This window comes from Papaver somniferum, chromosome 11, assembly GCF_003573695.1.
Source record: "Papaver somniferum cultivar HN1 chromosome 11, ASM357369v1, whole genome shotgun sequence".
Classification (NCBI taxonomy): Eukaryota; Viridiplantae; Streptophyta; class Magnoliopsida; order Ranunculales; family Papaveraceae; genus Papaver; species Papaver somniferum.
The window spans coordinates 128808460-128823439 of NC_039368.1; the positions used below are offsets into that span (position 1 = coordinate 128808460).

A 14980-nucleotide genomic window follows, 5' to 3' on the forward strand; every position below is an offset into this window, starting at 1 on the left:
AGATATATGAAATGGTTGTAATCGTAATCATTTTTTTAATAGATCTCGTCCATACTGAGTCGACGTTGTATATATGCTGAAACTTGTAATCGTATTTGTTGTACGTTTAACGCAATAGCACCGTAGATGTTGTACGTTTTCTTTTTCAATAAATTTGCCGTGAATCCTCATCCGGCCCGTATCACCCGTTGATCCGTAAATGTCAAATTCGCGGATGATTGGATCAGACACGGTTGAATTTTCCAACTTTGACAGACTGGATGTGGATGACTCCTAATCCGCATCGGTGCATACCCCTTAGTGTTATAGCATTGGGAAATATTCAATGCAGTTGGTTTGAATGTGATTCTATGAGGGGTGGAGCCAGATGTTATTAAAAAAGAGTGAAAAAATTTTCGTCCCCTATGCTACGGGGGGTCAAAATGGGCTTGCAAGACCTATTACTACCAAAATAAGCACAACTAAAGAACGATTTTTTGGGGACCATGATTTTATTTTGGATAAAGACATTAGAAGTAAATCTAGGTCACCCATTATCTAGATATTTATATTAATACCTAAATTACCCTCCTGATTAATTTTGAGTGATGATTAGTTAGTGTTAATAATAGTTAGTGTAATGATTAGTGAGATGATTAAGTTAAAGATAATTAGCGAGATTAAAAAATCAGATGGTTTTTTTTTAAATAAATAGAATTATTGAGAGAGTAAAGTTAGAGAAGATGAAGAAGGAAAACATGAAAAACGATGGATTTTACCAACCACAACCGGAGGAAGGGTATTTGGGTACCCAGGTGTGCTTCAAACTTAGATAATGTTGGTTGAATTGCTCAAAATTTTCAAAAAAAATGATACTTTTTATGTAGATTTGGGCCAGTTCAGTTACCATATGTCAAGAACATGTAACCGAACTCACCTGAAAGTGTAGTTCGGTTACGTTTTCCAAACACGCAGGTTACCGAACTCGCTCGTTAATGGAGGTTTTGGTCGTACGGTGTAATGTTCGGTTACCTATGATAAAATGGTAGGTAACCGAACTTTGAACTTAACAATTTATTTGGGTACATCTTGTGTGTTCGGTTAGTTCGCAAACTTCAACGCAACCAAGTTCCCAACCGAACTGCAGGTTAAAAGTAACCTAGTGTTAGAAGTTCAGTTGGTTCGCAAACTTCAACATATTTTGCGAATCAACCGAACTGGGATTATATATGCATATATGCAATTAGGCAAACGTTCGGTAACTACAAATTTATTTCTTGGGAATTAGGTAGAGTTCGGTTACGACGTTTCAAAGGTAGAGTTCGGTTACAAAGAAAACTTAACATTTTTGCGAACGAACCGAACTTGTGGACTTCTCATTATTTTCGTAAACTAAAGTTCGGTGATATCCTTATTTTGTGATGGAACCGAACTTATGGACTTGTGTTGTTCTAATACAAGGAGTTCTGCTAAAAGTATTTTTTTAATTAACCGAACTCTGAGTTCAGTTAAGAAAAAATTAATTCGTGATAACCGAACTTTTCTCTGGAAAAAAAAACCCTCCATTAAACCTCTCCGCAACTTCTATTTTCAACTCATTTTAATGATTACTTCACATTTATTCAACCAAAAACGAATGACCACTAATGGGTTTATGAGAATATCTTTGTTAATGTTTTAAATTAAGCTATATATATATATAGTGGTGGTGGTGGTTGGTGGTGGTGGTAATCATAGGTGGTGGTGGTAATCGGTGGTTGGTGGTGGTGATAATCGGAGGTGGTGGTGGTGGTAATCGGCGGTGGTGGGCGGTGGTGGTGGTGGTAATCGGTGGTTGGTGGTGGTGATAATCGGAGGTGGTGGTGGTGGTAATCGGCGATGGTGGGAGGTGGTGGTGGGAGGAGGTGGTGGTTATATATATATATAGGTGGTTATTGGGTTAGTTTTAAATTAAATTAGGTTAAGGGTAGGTTAGTCATTTCAATGCTTTAGGACACCCCTTATAACTATAGGGAAAGTGGCCTAATAAAATCATGGTCCCCTCAAAAAAATCATGGTCCCTAAAAAATCGTTCCAACTAAATATCATTGGCATGGGAGCAACTGCACATCCATGCTCTAAGCTGGCTCTAACCGTCATTTTAGCATTTTCGAGAACCGTTTTTTGGCGCCACCCTCTTTTGGTGGAGGACCATTAAGTGATAAAAATATCTACCCTATAGTTAAAAGGGGTTTCCTAAAAAATGGAAATGACTAACCTATCCTTAACCTAATTTAGTTTATAAATTACCTAATAACCACAAATTTATATATATATATAAATTATTAAAAAAACAAAATTAAAAAATTAAAATCGAAACTGTAACAAACCCATTAAATTTTAATTTTTTACAAAACCATCATTCTTAGAGGGCTCATCATTTTCTCTTCTCCCTCTTCCTTGTCGTCGTCTATTCAAAAAAAATTCCACAAATCCATTACTTGTGATTCGTTTTTTATTGAAAAAATGAGTAGTAATCATCAAAATGAGTGAAAATAGAAGTTGCAGAGTGAAGTTCGACTAAGAATTATGTGAAAAAGTTTATCGAACTAGCCGAAATCAGTTTTCATGGAGTTTTTTCTTTTAGAAAAAATTTTTATTTGTTATAAACGTTTAATTATGTTAAGAATATCTAGGGTGAATCCGTTTATTACTAGGATGTCCTTGTGTCTAGCCCTATAAATAGAAGCTCTAATGTTTGTTTATGATACACATCTAATGAGAATTATGTCTACTTCTTCTCCTTATTTTATATCTCCTTCTCTGGTTACAATACGTTATCTGCACGCCCTAGACTGAGTTATGCGGCAATTTTCAAAAAACGAAAACAAAAGTGAAATCGGTGATATCTTATCCCATTTATTTTATTCTTATTTTCTTTTACACGGTGGTTTAACCTAACTTTTGTTTCCGCATATCATAGTGATTTCATTATTTATGATTTACTAATTAATCTCTTCTTTATTTGTCTCTTTGCATGTGCTCACCTTGGTTTGGTATAAATCTCATGGTGTTGTTAAATCGCAAAGAATCCACCTTGGAGGTACGGAGTATTTAAGAGGTCAAATCAAACATGATTAAACAAGTAGAGAAAAACATGAGTTGGCAGACACCAATACTTAGGCTGATTCATGGCGTTGTATCCAATCTTCTATTGGTACTTTTGTTTAGCATCTGTCTATTCTTTTTTCACAGTAATCGAGCTGCGGTTTTTATATATTTTCTTTTAGTGTATATGCTTGGTTAGGTTATCCAATTATGGGTGATCAAATTTTTGAAAGTTTGATTTCCTTTCTTTCTATAGTCCTTTTTATAGAGAGAACAAAAAGAAAATCCATTGAAGAATGGTTCACATTTTCTATTTCTTTAGTGAAACTATAATCACATGCATGGTTGAAAAATCTACGGCCAATTGATTTTGGTATTTGTGTCTTTAGACAAGGATCATGTGATTACATATGGTTTCTATTTTTTTTTATAAGAAACCATCCGTGAACCTTGAAGTAGGTTTCCTATGCGACGACTAAAACGACAATATTGTTTATTTTGTCGATACGAGTTTAATTAATCGTAGAGGCCAATTTCAATTAATTTTCTGCCTCGTTTCTATTAGATGAGAGAAAATAAATTGGCATATTTTCTAAAATTTTGCCAATAATGGTGCGATTTTTCGCCCATTCTAGAAGATAGGCGATACCATTTCAAACGAATTTTTATGGTCGAATATATATGGTTTTATCGATAATAAACCATTGGTTTCTATTCGGAAACTATATATCAACCACCACATGGTGTTTTTCCTTAAAAAATAAATGAATAACGATTTACGTTTTCTTTATCTTCTTAAAAAAAAACTTTCTCTCAAAGAATCCAAAAAAGATTGAATATCGTTATTTGTAATATTTAATAACAAAGTGAATAATTGTTGCACTCCTGCGGGATATTTAGCAATTTTTGTTTTTCTTCCTTGCACTATTATCCAAAATTTTAAAGTAATTCCACTTGTGGTTGGAATTGGACACTAAATCAAAGGGTGCGCACCCGGCTTGTTAGCCAATATTATTAGTCCTTGTAGTGACTATAGTATATTGATCTTGAATTTAATTTCTTTTGAAAAGTAAAGTGTCCACAATCTCATGTCGTTGAGGTCATGGAATTATTTGGAGACTTATTTGCATATTTTATATCTTTTTGTTTGTAACCAATAAAATCCATGCTTTGTTCAATTTGTATATCAAGTGGATTACATTTTTCGGATAATTTTTAATGATTCCTGGATTCAATATCTACTATCCAACCTGGTATTGTTAAAATCCAGAAATTATTCTAAGTATATGTCCTGAATTAATCGGATAATACTTTACGAAACTTGATTTCGTATATGAGATACAATTATTTCCGCCAAAATCAGGGGGAGACTATATACACTATCAAAAGCTGGTGTTAATTAACTAAAGTTATATCAATTTCTCTCCCATTAAATCAAATCGATAAATGCTGTCATTAAATAATAGGCGTGAAATTATCTCATTTAGCTTTTCCATAAGCTAATGTCGTTTGAAAAGGAAAATCCAATCACTTCTACCAAAAAATGTAGCGTTTTGCTACATGCTACAGATAGTGCTCCGATAGAGTCTATCATAATATGATTCACATTCTCAAAATTAATATCTACTCATTTGACGAGGAGGAAATTATAATGCCCGCGGGAACTGGTACCAGTAATTTGAATTTTTCAAAGTGTGCATATGCCGTAGATTTGTGTTGGGTCATCATAAACTGAAATAAATGATCATGGTTATGAACCCCTCTGCAGAGGAATATCTTCATATGTGATTGGTTGGTACACAATCCAAGTTAGGTTGGATTAATTTCTCGATTGATGCAATTTTGGATCCAAAGTTAACAACTTAAACATGCCAAGCCTATTAATTACAGGTTGGTGTAGTCATATTGCGTCTTCATATGAGAAATATTTTCGTTGTAAAAACGATTTGAGGGTTTTATTTTTTCTCAAACCCTAGGATTGGTTTAATAATAGTTCTCTTTATATGATGCATTTTGCGTGGTAGTCTTTGAATGACTCGTATGTATCCATAGAAAATATTCATATCTGTAATCCTTATAGGATTGAAATTATATTTTAGCATCCAACTGACTCGATTATGTCAGGTTGAACAATCCTCTGTGTGTTTTTAGAAATTCGATACAAAACCAAAAATCCAGATTAATTAGTTGATGATTTCAATGTTATAGGTCTCTTGAGGAGTCCTTAAAAACACAAAAATCCACGTTTTTACCACATAAATTCTATTTTCTTTTCTTTTCTTAAATATTCAGTTGGAATTATGCTAGCGTAAAATCGTCTTTAATATAGACTAGAGTTATTATTTTGATGCTTGTTTTTTGTAAAACTCATATAGTTGGGTTAGCATCTATATTTATGTCAAAAGTTGTGCTCTTTTTCCTTTGTTCAGGTTTTGTCCCATGTGGTTTTCTTGACAAGGTTTTAACGAGACAACATTTCGCAGACGATGAATTTTTATTCAAAATGTTGAAATTGTGTTCTTTTTCCTTCGTCCATATTTTTTTTCCCATTGGGTTTTTACTCGAAAGGTTTTAGTGAAGCAATTTAATTCAACATGGTGGTCATCCAAGGGGGAGTTGTATTAATTTTGGTTATTTGGTGGATTCGCACCATTAACTAGGTCATTTAAATTTGTTAGACCACATCAACATAACTATCTCTTATGAATTTGGTTATCATTCTGATCCATAGAAGGTATGACTACAAATTTTGTACACCTATGGTATTGTACATGCGTATTGGCACTTTGTTGAAGAAACTACATCAACTATTTCTGCAAATCATCTTCGAGAAGATAGAATCCAAGAAGCAAGTCCTCAATGTATTTGAAGAAGCATAAAAATTCGAGAACACTACGGTTAAAAGACTAACACAAAAGAAGACTTCATCAACTATCCGACATTTTAATGAAAGCATTATTGTCTCCTGCATAAATTCGTTCATCAAAATCGGGAAGTCTCGAATCGAAGATTTGCAAGCCAAGAATTTACTGAAGTACTCATCAGGGGAGCACCATCACATAAGGTGCATTCTATTGGACTTAACGCGTTACACTCTTTTTCCTTCATCAAGGTTTTTTCCACCGGGTTTTCCTTGTCAAGGTTTTAATGAGGCAACATTTGTTTGTCCAAATCTTTTCTAAGTTTTGTCAATTGTACTTTTTTCACTTCGATCAGGTTTTGTCCGTTTAGCTTAGACAAAATGTCATCAGGGGGAGTGTTATCAATGTTTAATTATGTTAAGAATATCTAGGGTGAATCCGTTTATTACTGGGATGCCCTTGTGTCTAGCCCTATAAATAGAGGCTCTAATGTTTGTTTATGATACACATCTAATGAGAATTATGTCTACTTCTTCTCCTTATTTTATATCTCCTTCTCTGTTTACAATATTTTTATGTCGTAAAAAAAATTCCTAGACGAAATTTTAATTTGGTTACGCCGTAATTTTCTCCTAACCGAAATTTTCTCTGAAAACCTATATATTGAGTTCGGTTACGTCGCAATTTTTTTTCCTAGCTGAACTTTTAGTTTAGTGACGTCGCAATTTTTTTATCCTGACCGAACTTTTCTCTGGAAGAAAAAACTCCATTACAGTTAAGTTCGGCAACTTGTGTTTTCAGAAACACTAGACGAACTACACTTGCAAATGAGTTCGGCTACCTGTTCTCAGATGTCTTAGCCAAACTTTATCTCCATGGCTGAAATCAGTTTATAAAATTTTCATTATTTTCAAAAGTTTTGGCCAATTTAAGCAACATTATCTAAATTTGAAGTATACCTATGTATCCAAAACCCTTGTTTCGAAATGAATCATCTAAAAAAAAAAATCAAAACCCGCTTCTTCTTCTCCCTCAATAATTATTCTTCTAACAAAACTCTATCTTTTTTTAATAAATCACTAATTAATAATCACTAGTGGAAAATAGCAGTTTCGCGACCGTCAGGGCAAGTCATATATACAAGTTAAATGACTTGTTTTAACAGTCGCGGAAATGGTCGTTGTTTGAGCGTCTTTTTCATCTATGACGTGCCTTTGCGCGTCTCCAAACAACCTATATCAACGACCGATTTTACCCTCGCCCGTCGTAGATATACATTTTAATATAAAAAAAAAATAGATTCAAAACTGGCTGAATGGCTGCAGCCATTCTGAATGAGCTGAAATGAAATAATCTGACTGAACTAAAATGAAATAATAATACTGGATTAACAACTTCAGAATAACATTCCATTAAAACATCATATTCATTGCAAAATTCATAATCTGACACAGAGGATTCAAATCCTTGATTCACAACAATACAAGCCCCAATAAGTTCATGGTTTCTTAAACAAACCAGCAACATAAAAGAGTATAATTCTATACAGCAATTGAAACGACAAACAAAAATAAAAGAAAAAGTGGAACCTTCTCAGTTTAGCAAGAAGATGAAGCACTTTTGCTGTTCCAGGACCTGAAAATACACAATAATTTCAGAAAAATCAGTCGATTTCATCATTAAACATATAACAAGTCAGAAAAAAACAGTCCATTGTGTTCACAGCAATTTCAAAAGATGCTCCCATTTAAAGGTGAATCTAGTCTCGTAAGTGTAAGCTAAATCTGCCTTGAGTGTTACTGAAATTTCATATTTTTGTTGAATATAGTCTTGCCAAATACTAGATTGGTACTACATAAATGATCCAACCACCAAAAATGTGAGCTCGAATGGTGATGGTGGTGGAAGTGAATGTTCATGGTAGTGGATCTGCATGAACCACCAACAGTCACCAAGACCAGCACCACCATTAAATTGAACTATGCAATGAAAGAAATGAAAAATTACAATTTACATAGGCATACCAGTAGATATAGTGTTTATCCTAACTTTATAGTGCCTTCAAGTAGATATAGTGGGTCGGGAACCTTCTTCAGTTAGTTGGAATATTAAGCAACATTTGTTGTTCGTCGACCTGAAATTACACAAAGATTTCAGGAAAACTCAGTCCATTTCATCATTATTCACTAGAAAAAATTACAAGCCAAAATTGAAAATGACAAGGTATTATCACAAACAGCCAAAGAGGACATTTAGAAAACTATGAGGGGAGTTTAGTAGGAGTTTCTTGGAGTTTGCCAGGCTAACAAGTATCAATGCTTATTCAGCTGCAGTATTAGCAGCAACAACACCATCCCGAATAATCATGCTTTGAATGTTGCATTTCCTTTAGTTACGTTATAGAAGTCTCTTTATCGCATTTGGGCTCCTCGAATCAACAGTGATACTAAGCCACCAAAAGTATATGCACTTTATCACCCCCAGGTAAGAAAAAGAAAAAAAGAAGAAAAGCATAGGCAACTCCTGAAGGAATCTAACACAACTCCTGGATCAGTTGCAATTAACAATTCACCCAGCTCCAGAAACACCTGCAGTTGGATTAAATGGTAACCGTAACTACAAATATGAGTACCGATATACTACAGCAACAAGACTTTAACCATTTGATTGACCCTGTTTCTTTTTTCCTCTACATTTTAGAAGGGGAAGACTAGTTAAAGAACCAACTAATATATAAATTCAGATACACACTGTTGTGCATCTCGTGGATCAATCTTTGTCGCCTTTAAAAGAATTTCCAAAGCTTTGTCAGTATGGTCATTATGAAGTTCAATGTTAATGATGTTTCACAATCATTAACAGTAGATTGATTTAACTTCATAGTTAGTGAACTAATAGTTTAATTCTTGACTTACTAATAGTTTAAGTCTTTTAAACGAGCTACCTCGAAAGTTAAAACATAAACATGATATGCTATAATTATAAGATAAAAATTCGCATCGATCGACATCAAGTAATCTGCAACCCGAGTAACACACTATGAATTCTAAAACGTCGCATACCTAATCTTCAAAGCGTGTTGGTTTCTTGCTCGTTCAGACTTAAACAACTTCCTATCTCTTGCAACTGGTTCAGCTTTTTCTTTATCCTCATCTTCTACAACCAACATGACATGTAGAATGTTAAAACCCACTACTTAATTATTAAAATTCAAGCTTAGTCATAAAAATATGATTTCATACTCTAGCCCTAAGCATGTATGCAACAGAAAACATGACTAATGATTATTGTAAAATGAAGCTAATATGGTATCACAATTATACTTCACTATTGACAGTTCCCACTTCAACAGAACAAACAGATTGTAAGAAACATGATGCAGTGAGAATCAGATTGTAAGAAACATGATGCAGTGAGAATCACTATTGACAGTTCCCTAAATGAGTAAATCTAATATTTTTTAGACGCAGTCAGAATCAGATTTATGTTCTAACATACAAGTTACTCTTACATCCAGGCAAATCCATAGAAGAGAAACATGATAATAATGAAATAAACAAATATATATCATGATTTTAAAAACACGCGCCTGGATAAGGATGAACCAAACAGTATTCTTTATAATCAATGTGCAAAAGAAAAAGACAAAGAAAAGCTCAGTTCAGCTGCGCAGAAACTAAACATGTAATAATAAACTGGTATCCGCCGTTCCATACCAGTTGTGATCCGCAGGGACATGGAATCGTCCCATTATTGACCAAATGCCACATTTTAGTGAACGGAGTTAATGGGGTAACTAGGGGTCCATCTGGAATGTTTACATCTTGAATGAAATGGCTCTGAAGATATAAGAGTTCATGCTTCTTCCTGCGGCCTTGCAAGATATGTGGTAGATACGGGCTGGGTGGAGCTGGACCTTGAGAAAAAGAACGCTGCAAATAATATAAGCACAGGTAAACTGTCAGTACAAGTCAAAATTAAATACTAAAAATAGTTACATATTGACAACACAATATTCTAGCTCCTTTGCGGGCGAGGACATTGGTAAAAGATGGCTTTGTCTATTCTGGTGTATTCAACATCATTCCCTAATTCCGAGAAGCAGATAGTGTAGAGATTGTAATATTATCTCTCCTAGAAAGAGATTCCCAATGTAAACGGATTAAACTAAGTAATAACTAACTTAAAAGAGATTCTTAACCAAATAGAAGGAACCAAAAAGACATTATATTCTTACACTTCCGACTAAAACTGAGGTCCTGCAATAGGATGTACCCCCAACATCGTACAACACACCCTTGCAGAACACACGACCGTTGCCGTCAAAGAGGATATAAAATCAAGTTATCCATGTATGCATCACAAAAATCTATTGCAAAATCTGATAAATAAGAGAAGGGTTTGTTAGAAGTGACTGCTCCAGTAATAAGCTCTTTTGTTATGCTTCTGATTTTCTTGGAAGATGTAGCTTCGTAGCTGCAAACAACGAGGTATGGAAACACATAAGAACTCTTGAATGGAAATTGAAAAAGAATTCACATCATTTGGTCATAAAATATCACCTAAACCACAAGCCACCAAAGTAACCTAAAAAATAAGGTACATCAAGCATTTATATATAAAATAGGTGCGTGAAGGACTATCAAACTATTCAATCACCACAAACTGTTGTGACTGGCGAACCTGGAGTAGCCCGCAATTTGTTTAGGTCGTCACAAAAAGGAAGTTGAGAGGATAGCATGTATTAGATGTTCGGTACTGAAAAACGTTACACATATTCTTCCGGTTTTTAGCTGTCAGAAAGTATTCAAACACTGTGCTCATGTCACCCCTAAGTGACTGATTCTGATAACGGACAATATAATGGACCACCACCATATATAGGCTTTTTGGTCCCTTTCACCTGACCTAACCTTATAATGAAAATTTTAAATAAAAAACCACTACGAGATGGTCAACTAACTGACCTGTAAGACCCCCGAGTATAATTAGGTATGTGAACTCTAAAATATGGAACTTCTCATTTTCTCATCCAAACCACAAGCAACCAGTAGATGTTAAGGTACACCAGTAAGCTAGGAGAGAAGTGTCCATGATGAACTATGAAAAACCACAAACCGTGTATGGCTAGTAACCTAGAGTAGATTGTGATTCTCATCTCTAAGATTTCTCAAATGGCAGTTTGAAGGGTAAGAAGGTATTAGGAGTCTGGGTAATGAAAAGCCTTAAGCAAACGAGAAGGTTTCCAACATTCTACAAATTGTTTTACAAGTTGCGCTAGTGTCTATCAAAAAGCATTCAAACTCTGTAGATCCAATAACTCCTAAGTGAGTGAATCGGCCTATGAACAATATAATAAACCACCGTCTGCCACAGGATTCTTCATCCCTTCCACTTAACTTCACAAAGAATCATTTTGTGGTCAGCTAAGGGACCTGTAAAACCCAATTATACAAACAAGCAAACCAAGTGTCTAAACAGTGAAATACAGAACTTAACCTCCTCCTTAGAAGTTAGAACAACGGCAGGGCGATTATAAACAAAATCAACAGATACAATCAAAGATACACGAACACAGGAGTACACCTTATACAAAGTAAAAACAAGTGTATTACCTAGTTGGCAACAACCTTAGCCATTCTACTGAATTCCTTTTTCATGGCAGTTTTGTGCACCGCTCTTGGAGGGTTCTTCTGTTAGTTAGTCTTAGTAGAAGCAAAAACAACACCTGAACTTTTTCCAGCTTAAACTGAAAAAATCTTTGCATTCGCTAACCCTACAATACCCAAATCATCACCAACAAATATCATCAAATAAACCCCAACATAGCTTTGCATCCAGTAATCGATTTCACCTTTCTAGATATGGATTCATTGTAAAAGAAGAAGACGAAAACAAAATAGTTTTTCTTTTTTTCTTGCAGATGTCGATTGAGAGATTAAACTTGCAGAGAGAAAGAAAAAACAAGAGAAAGAGCTGGGATGAAGAAGGTTCATGGGAAACAAATGGTTGTATCGAGAAAGAAAGAGAAACAATAGAGTGATGAAGGGACAAGAAGGATGGAGAGAGTGGCCACAGAGAGAATTGAACCACATAAAATACTCGGCTCACCGGTCAAAGATCGGGTCGTTGTATATTAGGAATAAAATAATAATGATAAAAAAAAATTAATTCTACGACCAATGTAGGCGCTCGAATTATTGACTCGTTGGGAAAATTGTATGCAATTCTTAAGGACTATTGAGTTTAGGTTTTCACATATTTATAGAGAAGGAAATGCGCTGATGTTTTATCTAAGCATGGAGCTGTTGCTGTTGAGCCTTGTCGGTGGAACTCCCAGCCAACTAACTACAATTTGTGATGCTATGGGGACTGATAGAAATATTCATTCTATTTTTTGTCGCGCTGATGTTATGTTGCTTTTCCTTATTTTTACTTTCTGTTCTCTCTTATGAGCTTAGGTTCTCCCCTTCCTTTCTGTTTTCTATTTCTATTTCGTTTGATCTATCAACTCGTTCCAAAACAATTCCGAGGAGACTACTACTTAAAAAACTTTAGCGAAAGGTTTCAAATTGCACCTCATTTTGAATCCACGTTACACTCAACTGATTTTTCTTTCATATTAGAATAACACATTTGTGTATTATTACTTTAATATAATAATAAAGTAATATAATAATAACACTGAGACTAGTCTCATGTCGATATTATTTTAATATAATAATAACACATTTGTGTATCATGCCCATATTACTTTAATATAGAAATAGAATAACACATTTGGATGACTTGAATCCGAAATCCGTCACCATAAAAAAAATTTATTCCTCCAAAAAAACAAAGAATCAATTTCAAATTAAGCCCAGGCCCGTTTAAAACAGATAGTCCATCCCTTCCCTTGTAAAACATAAGGAATCCCTGTGGGGAAATTAGGGGGAGACCCAAAAAAAATAATATTCTCGTTCTCAGGCTCACAATTAATATTATATACCGTGACACCCATAATTAGGAATCAATATATAACTGGTTATGCATACTATCTTTTCAGGCATAACTCGTTATGCATACTATCTTTTTCAGGGGTATAATTGGCAGCGCAACTTGGACATAACATATCTAAAAATCCGCGCCTTAGAATTTTACAAATTTTATATCGTTGGAAATCTTTTTAAAAGAGCTACGCAACGAGTACAAACAAGAATATCAAATTTTTGTTTTTAACGAAAAAATCGGAGGTGATCCTCATTTTAGAGAAATTTTTTGAAAACTTGATACTTAACCATTATGCAGTCACCAAAAACGATGCACAACACATTCTGCAGACGCATAACGAATTATGCAACCATTTTTTCGACTGCATAACAAGTTATGTATCTGCATAACAAAGTTATGCATCTATAACAAGTTATGTAACCATTGTTTTGGTTGATTTTAGCCGTACATATAAAAAAATTAATGCATAATGCAGTATGCATCCATATTTACGGATGTATATCAGGTTATGCATCTATTTTCTCGATGCATAATGCATTATGTAGCCATTATGCGGCCACCAAAAAAGACGCATAACACATTTTGCAGACGCATAACGAATTATGCAACTATTTTCTCGTCTGCATAACAAATTATGCATCTGCATAACAAAGTTATGTAACCATTGTTTTGGTTGGTTTTAATGTGTATATAAAAAATTGATGCATAATGCATTATGTATCCATATTTACGAATGCATATCAGGTTATGCATCTGTTTTCTCGATGCATAAAATATTGTGCTACAATTTTCTCGATGCATAATGCATTATGCATTCATATTTTCGGATGCATAACAGGTTATGCATCCATTTTCGCGACTGTGTAACATGTTATGTAGATATTATAGTAGGTGCATGAAAAGTTATACACTCTTTGTTTTTATTGGTTTCAATAGTGATAAAAAAGTTGTTGCATAACGTGTTATGCGACCATTTTCGGGACTGCATAACAAGTTATGCAACAAATTTGTAAACAACATAGACCTTGAATTGCTGCTCTTGCCGATTCACTGGCCAGAATGCAAGCCACATACTTCACTGAATTGAAACCCCAAACTGCAGTACATTTTCCATCTAAGACAGACAGCCATACAATCTATAGCTAACAACATAGAATTTTGATGTAGCACTCATATCATCACATTCCTCCACTTCTCAATTGAACCCAGTTTTAATCCACATCCAAAAATCCTCCGCAAATCTGTGTTGTTGTTGTTGTTGTAGACCACTGCTACATGCAATCACCCATCGAGTCACTACAGCTTCATTGCATCTTCGACATGGTCTTTGAAGCACAGAAATGTCGAAGTATCTCTTCGTTGCTCACTCCAGTCTCCATCAACAATGTAGTAGAGAAGGACAGACATCATCTTTTTCAACTCCCCGTGTTCACAAAGTCTAAAGATCTGTCTAGCACAACCACCAGTGGCTTTGAATCTCGAGTATTCTCCATTTGTGTCTGCAATTCTGCCCGACAAGTCGACAACCATTGTTTAATCAAGAACAAAAATGGGTAAGAACCCATCTCCACGGAATCGATTCAATTAACCAAAGACCCCCAATTTCAGTTCAAAACCAAAATTCCCCAGAATCCCATTTTAGTTTCTGCCAGGTATTGTTGATTTTTCAAATACAAACCTCCAATTTCAGGCCACAGCAAAACCCCAGTTGGCAGCAACAGTGGCATCTATTTCAGCTGGTTTTCTGGCATAACCAAACTCCACCAAACTTTGTCTCTATCCAGAGAACACTCGACGGAAATCAATACCAATTTGACCTGCAAACACCACCATTACCTTCATAATTTCTCTCTCAATCGAGCACCACACTGAACCCCAACAGATCCATCTCATTTATCCAACAACTCCATATAAAACCCGTTTCAGTTAACTTCAAAAATCCCCAAAATCTGTAGCTTAAACTTCTCGTATATAGCCATGAATCAATGGAAGAAACCCTAAGTCAAATCATCGAACAACACCAGTTCTTCAATCAACAGACCCCAAATTATACCACCTGC

At 34.8% G+C, this 14980-nt stretch overlaps 1 long non-coding RNA gene across 1 annotated transcript; it reads right to left on the bottom strand.

The window, feature by feature from the left end:
- Positions 1-9735: 9735 nt before the first annotated feature.
- LOC113321786 lies at positions 9736-11831 on the bottom strand. The gene is made up of 3 exons (XR_003346878.1): positions 11543-11831; positions 10165-10403; positions 9736-9859 (listed from the first exon to the last, which is right to left on the bottom strand). It is a non-coding gene; the product is annotated as an uncharacterized LOC113321786 (long non-coding RNA).
- Between the last annotated feature and the right edge of the window lie 3149 nt (positions 11832-14980).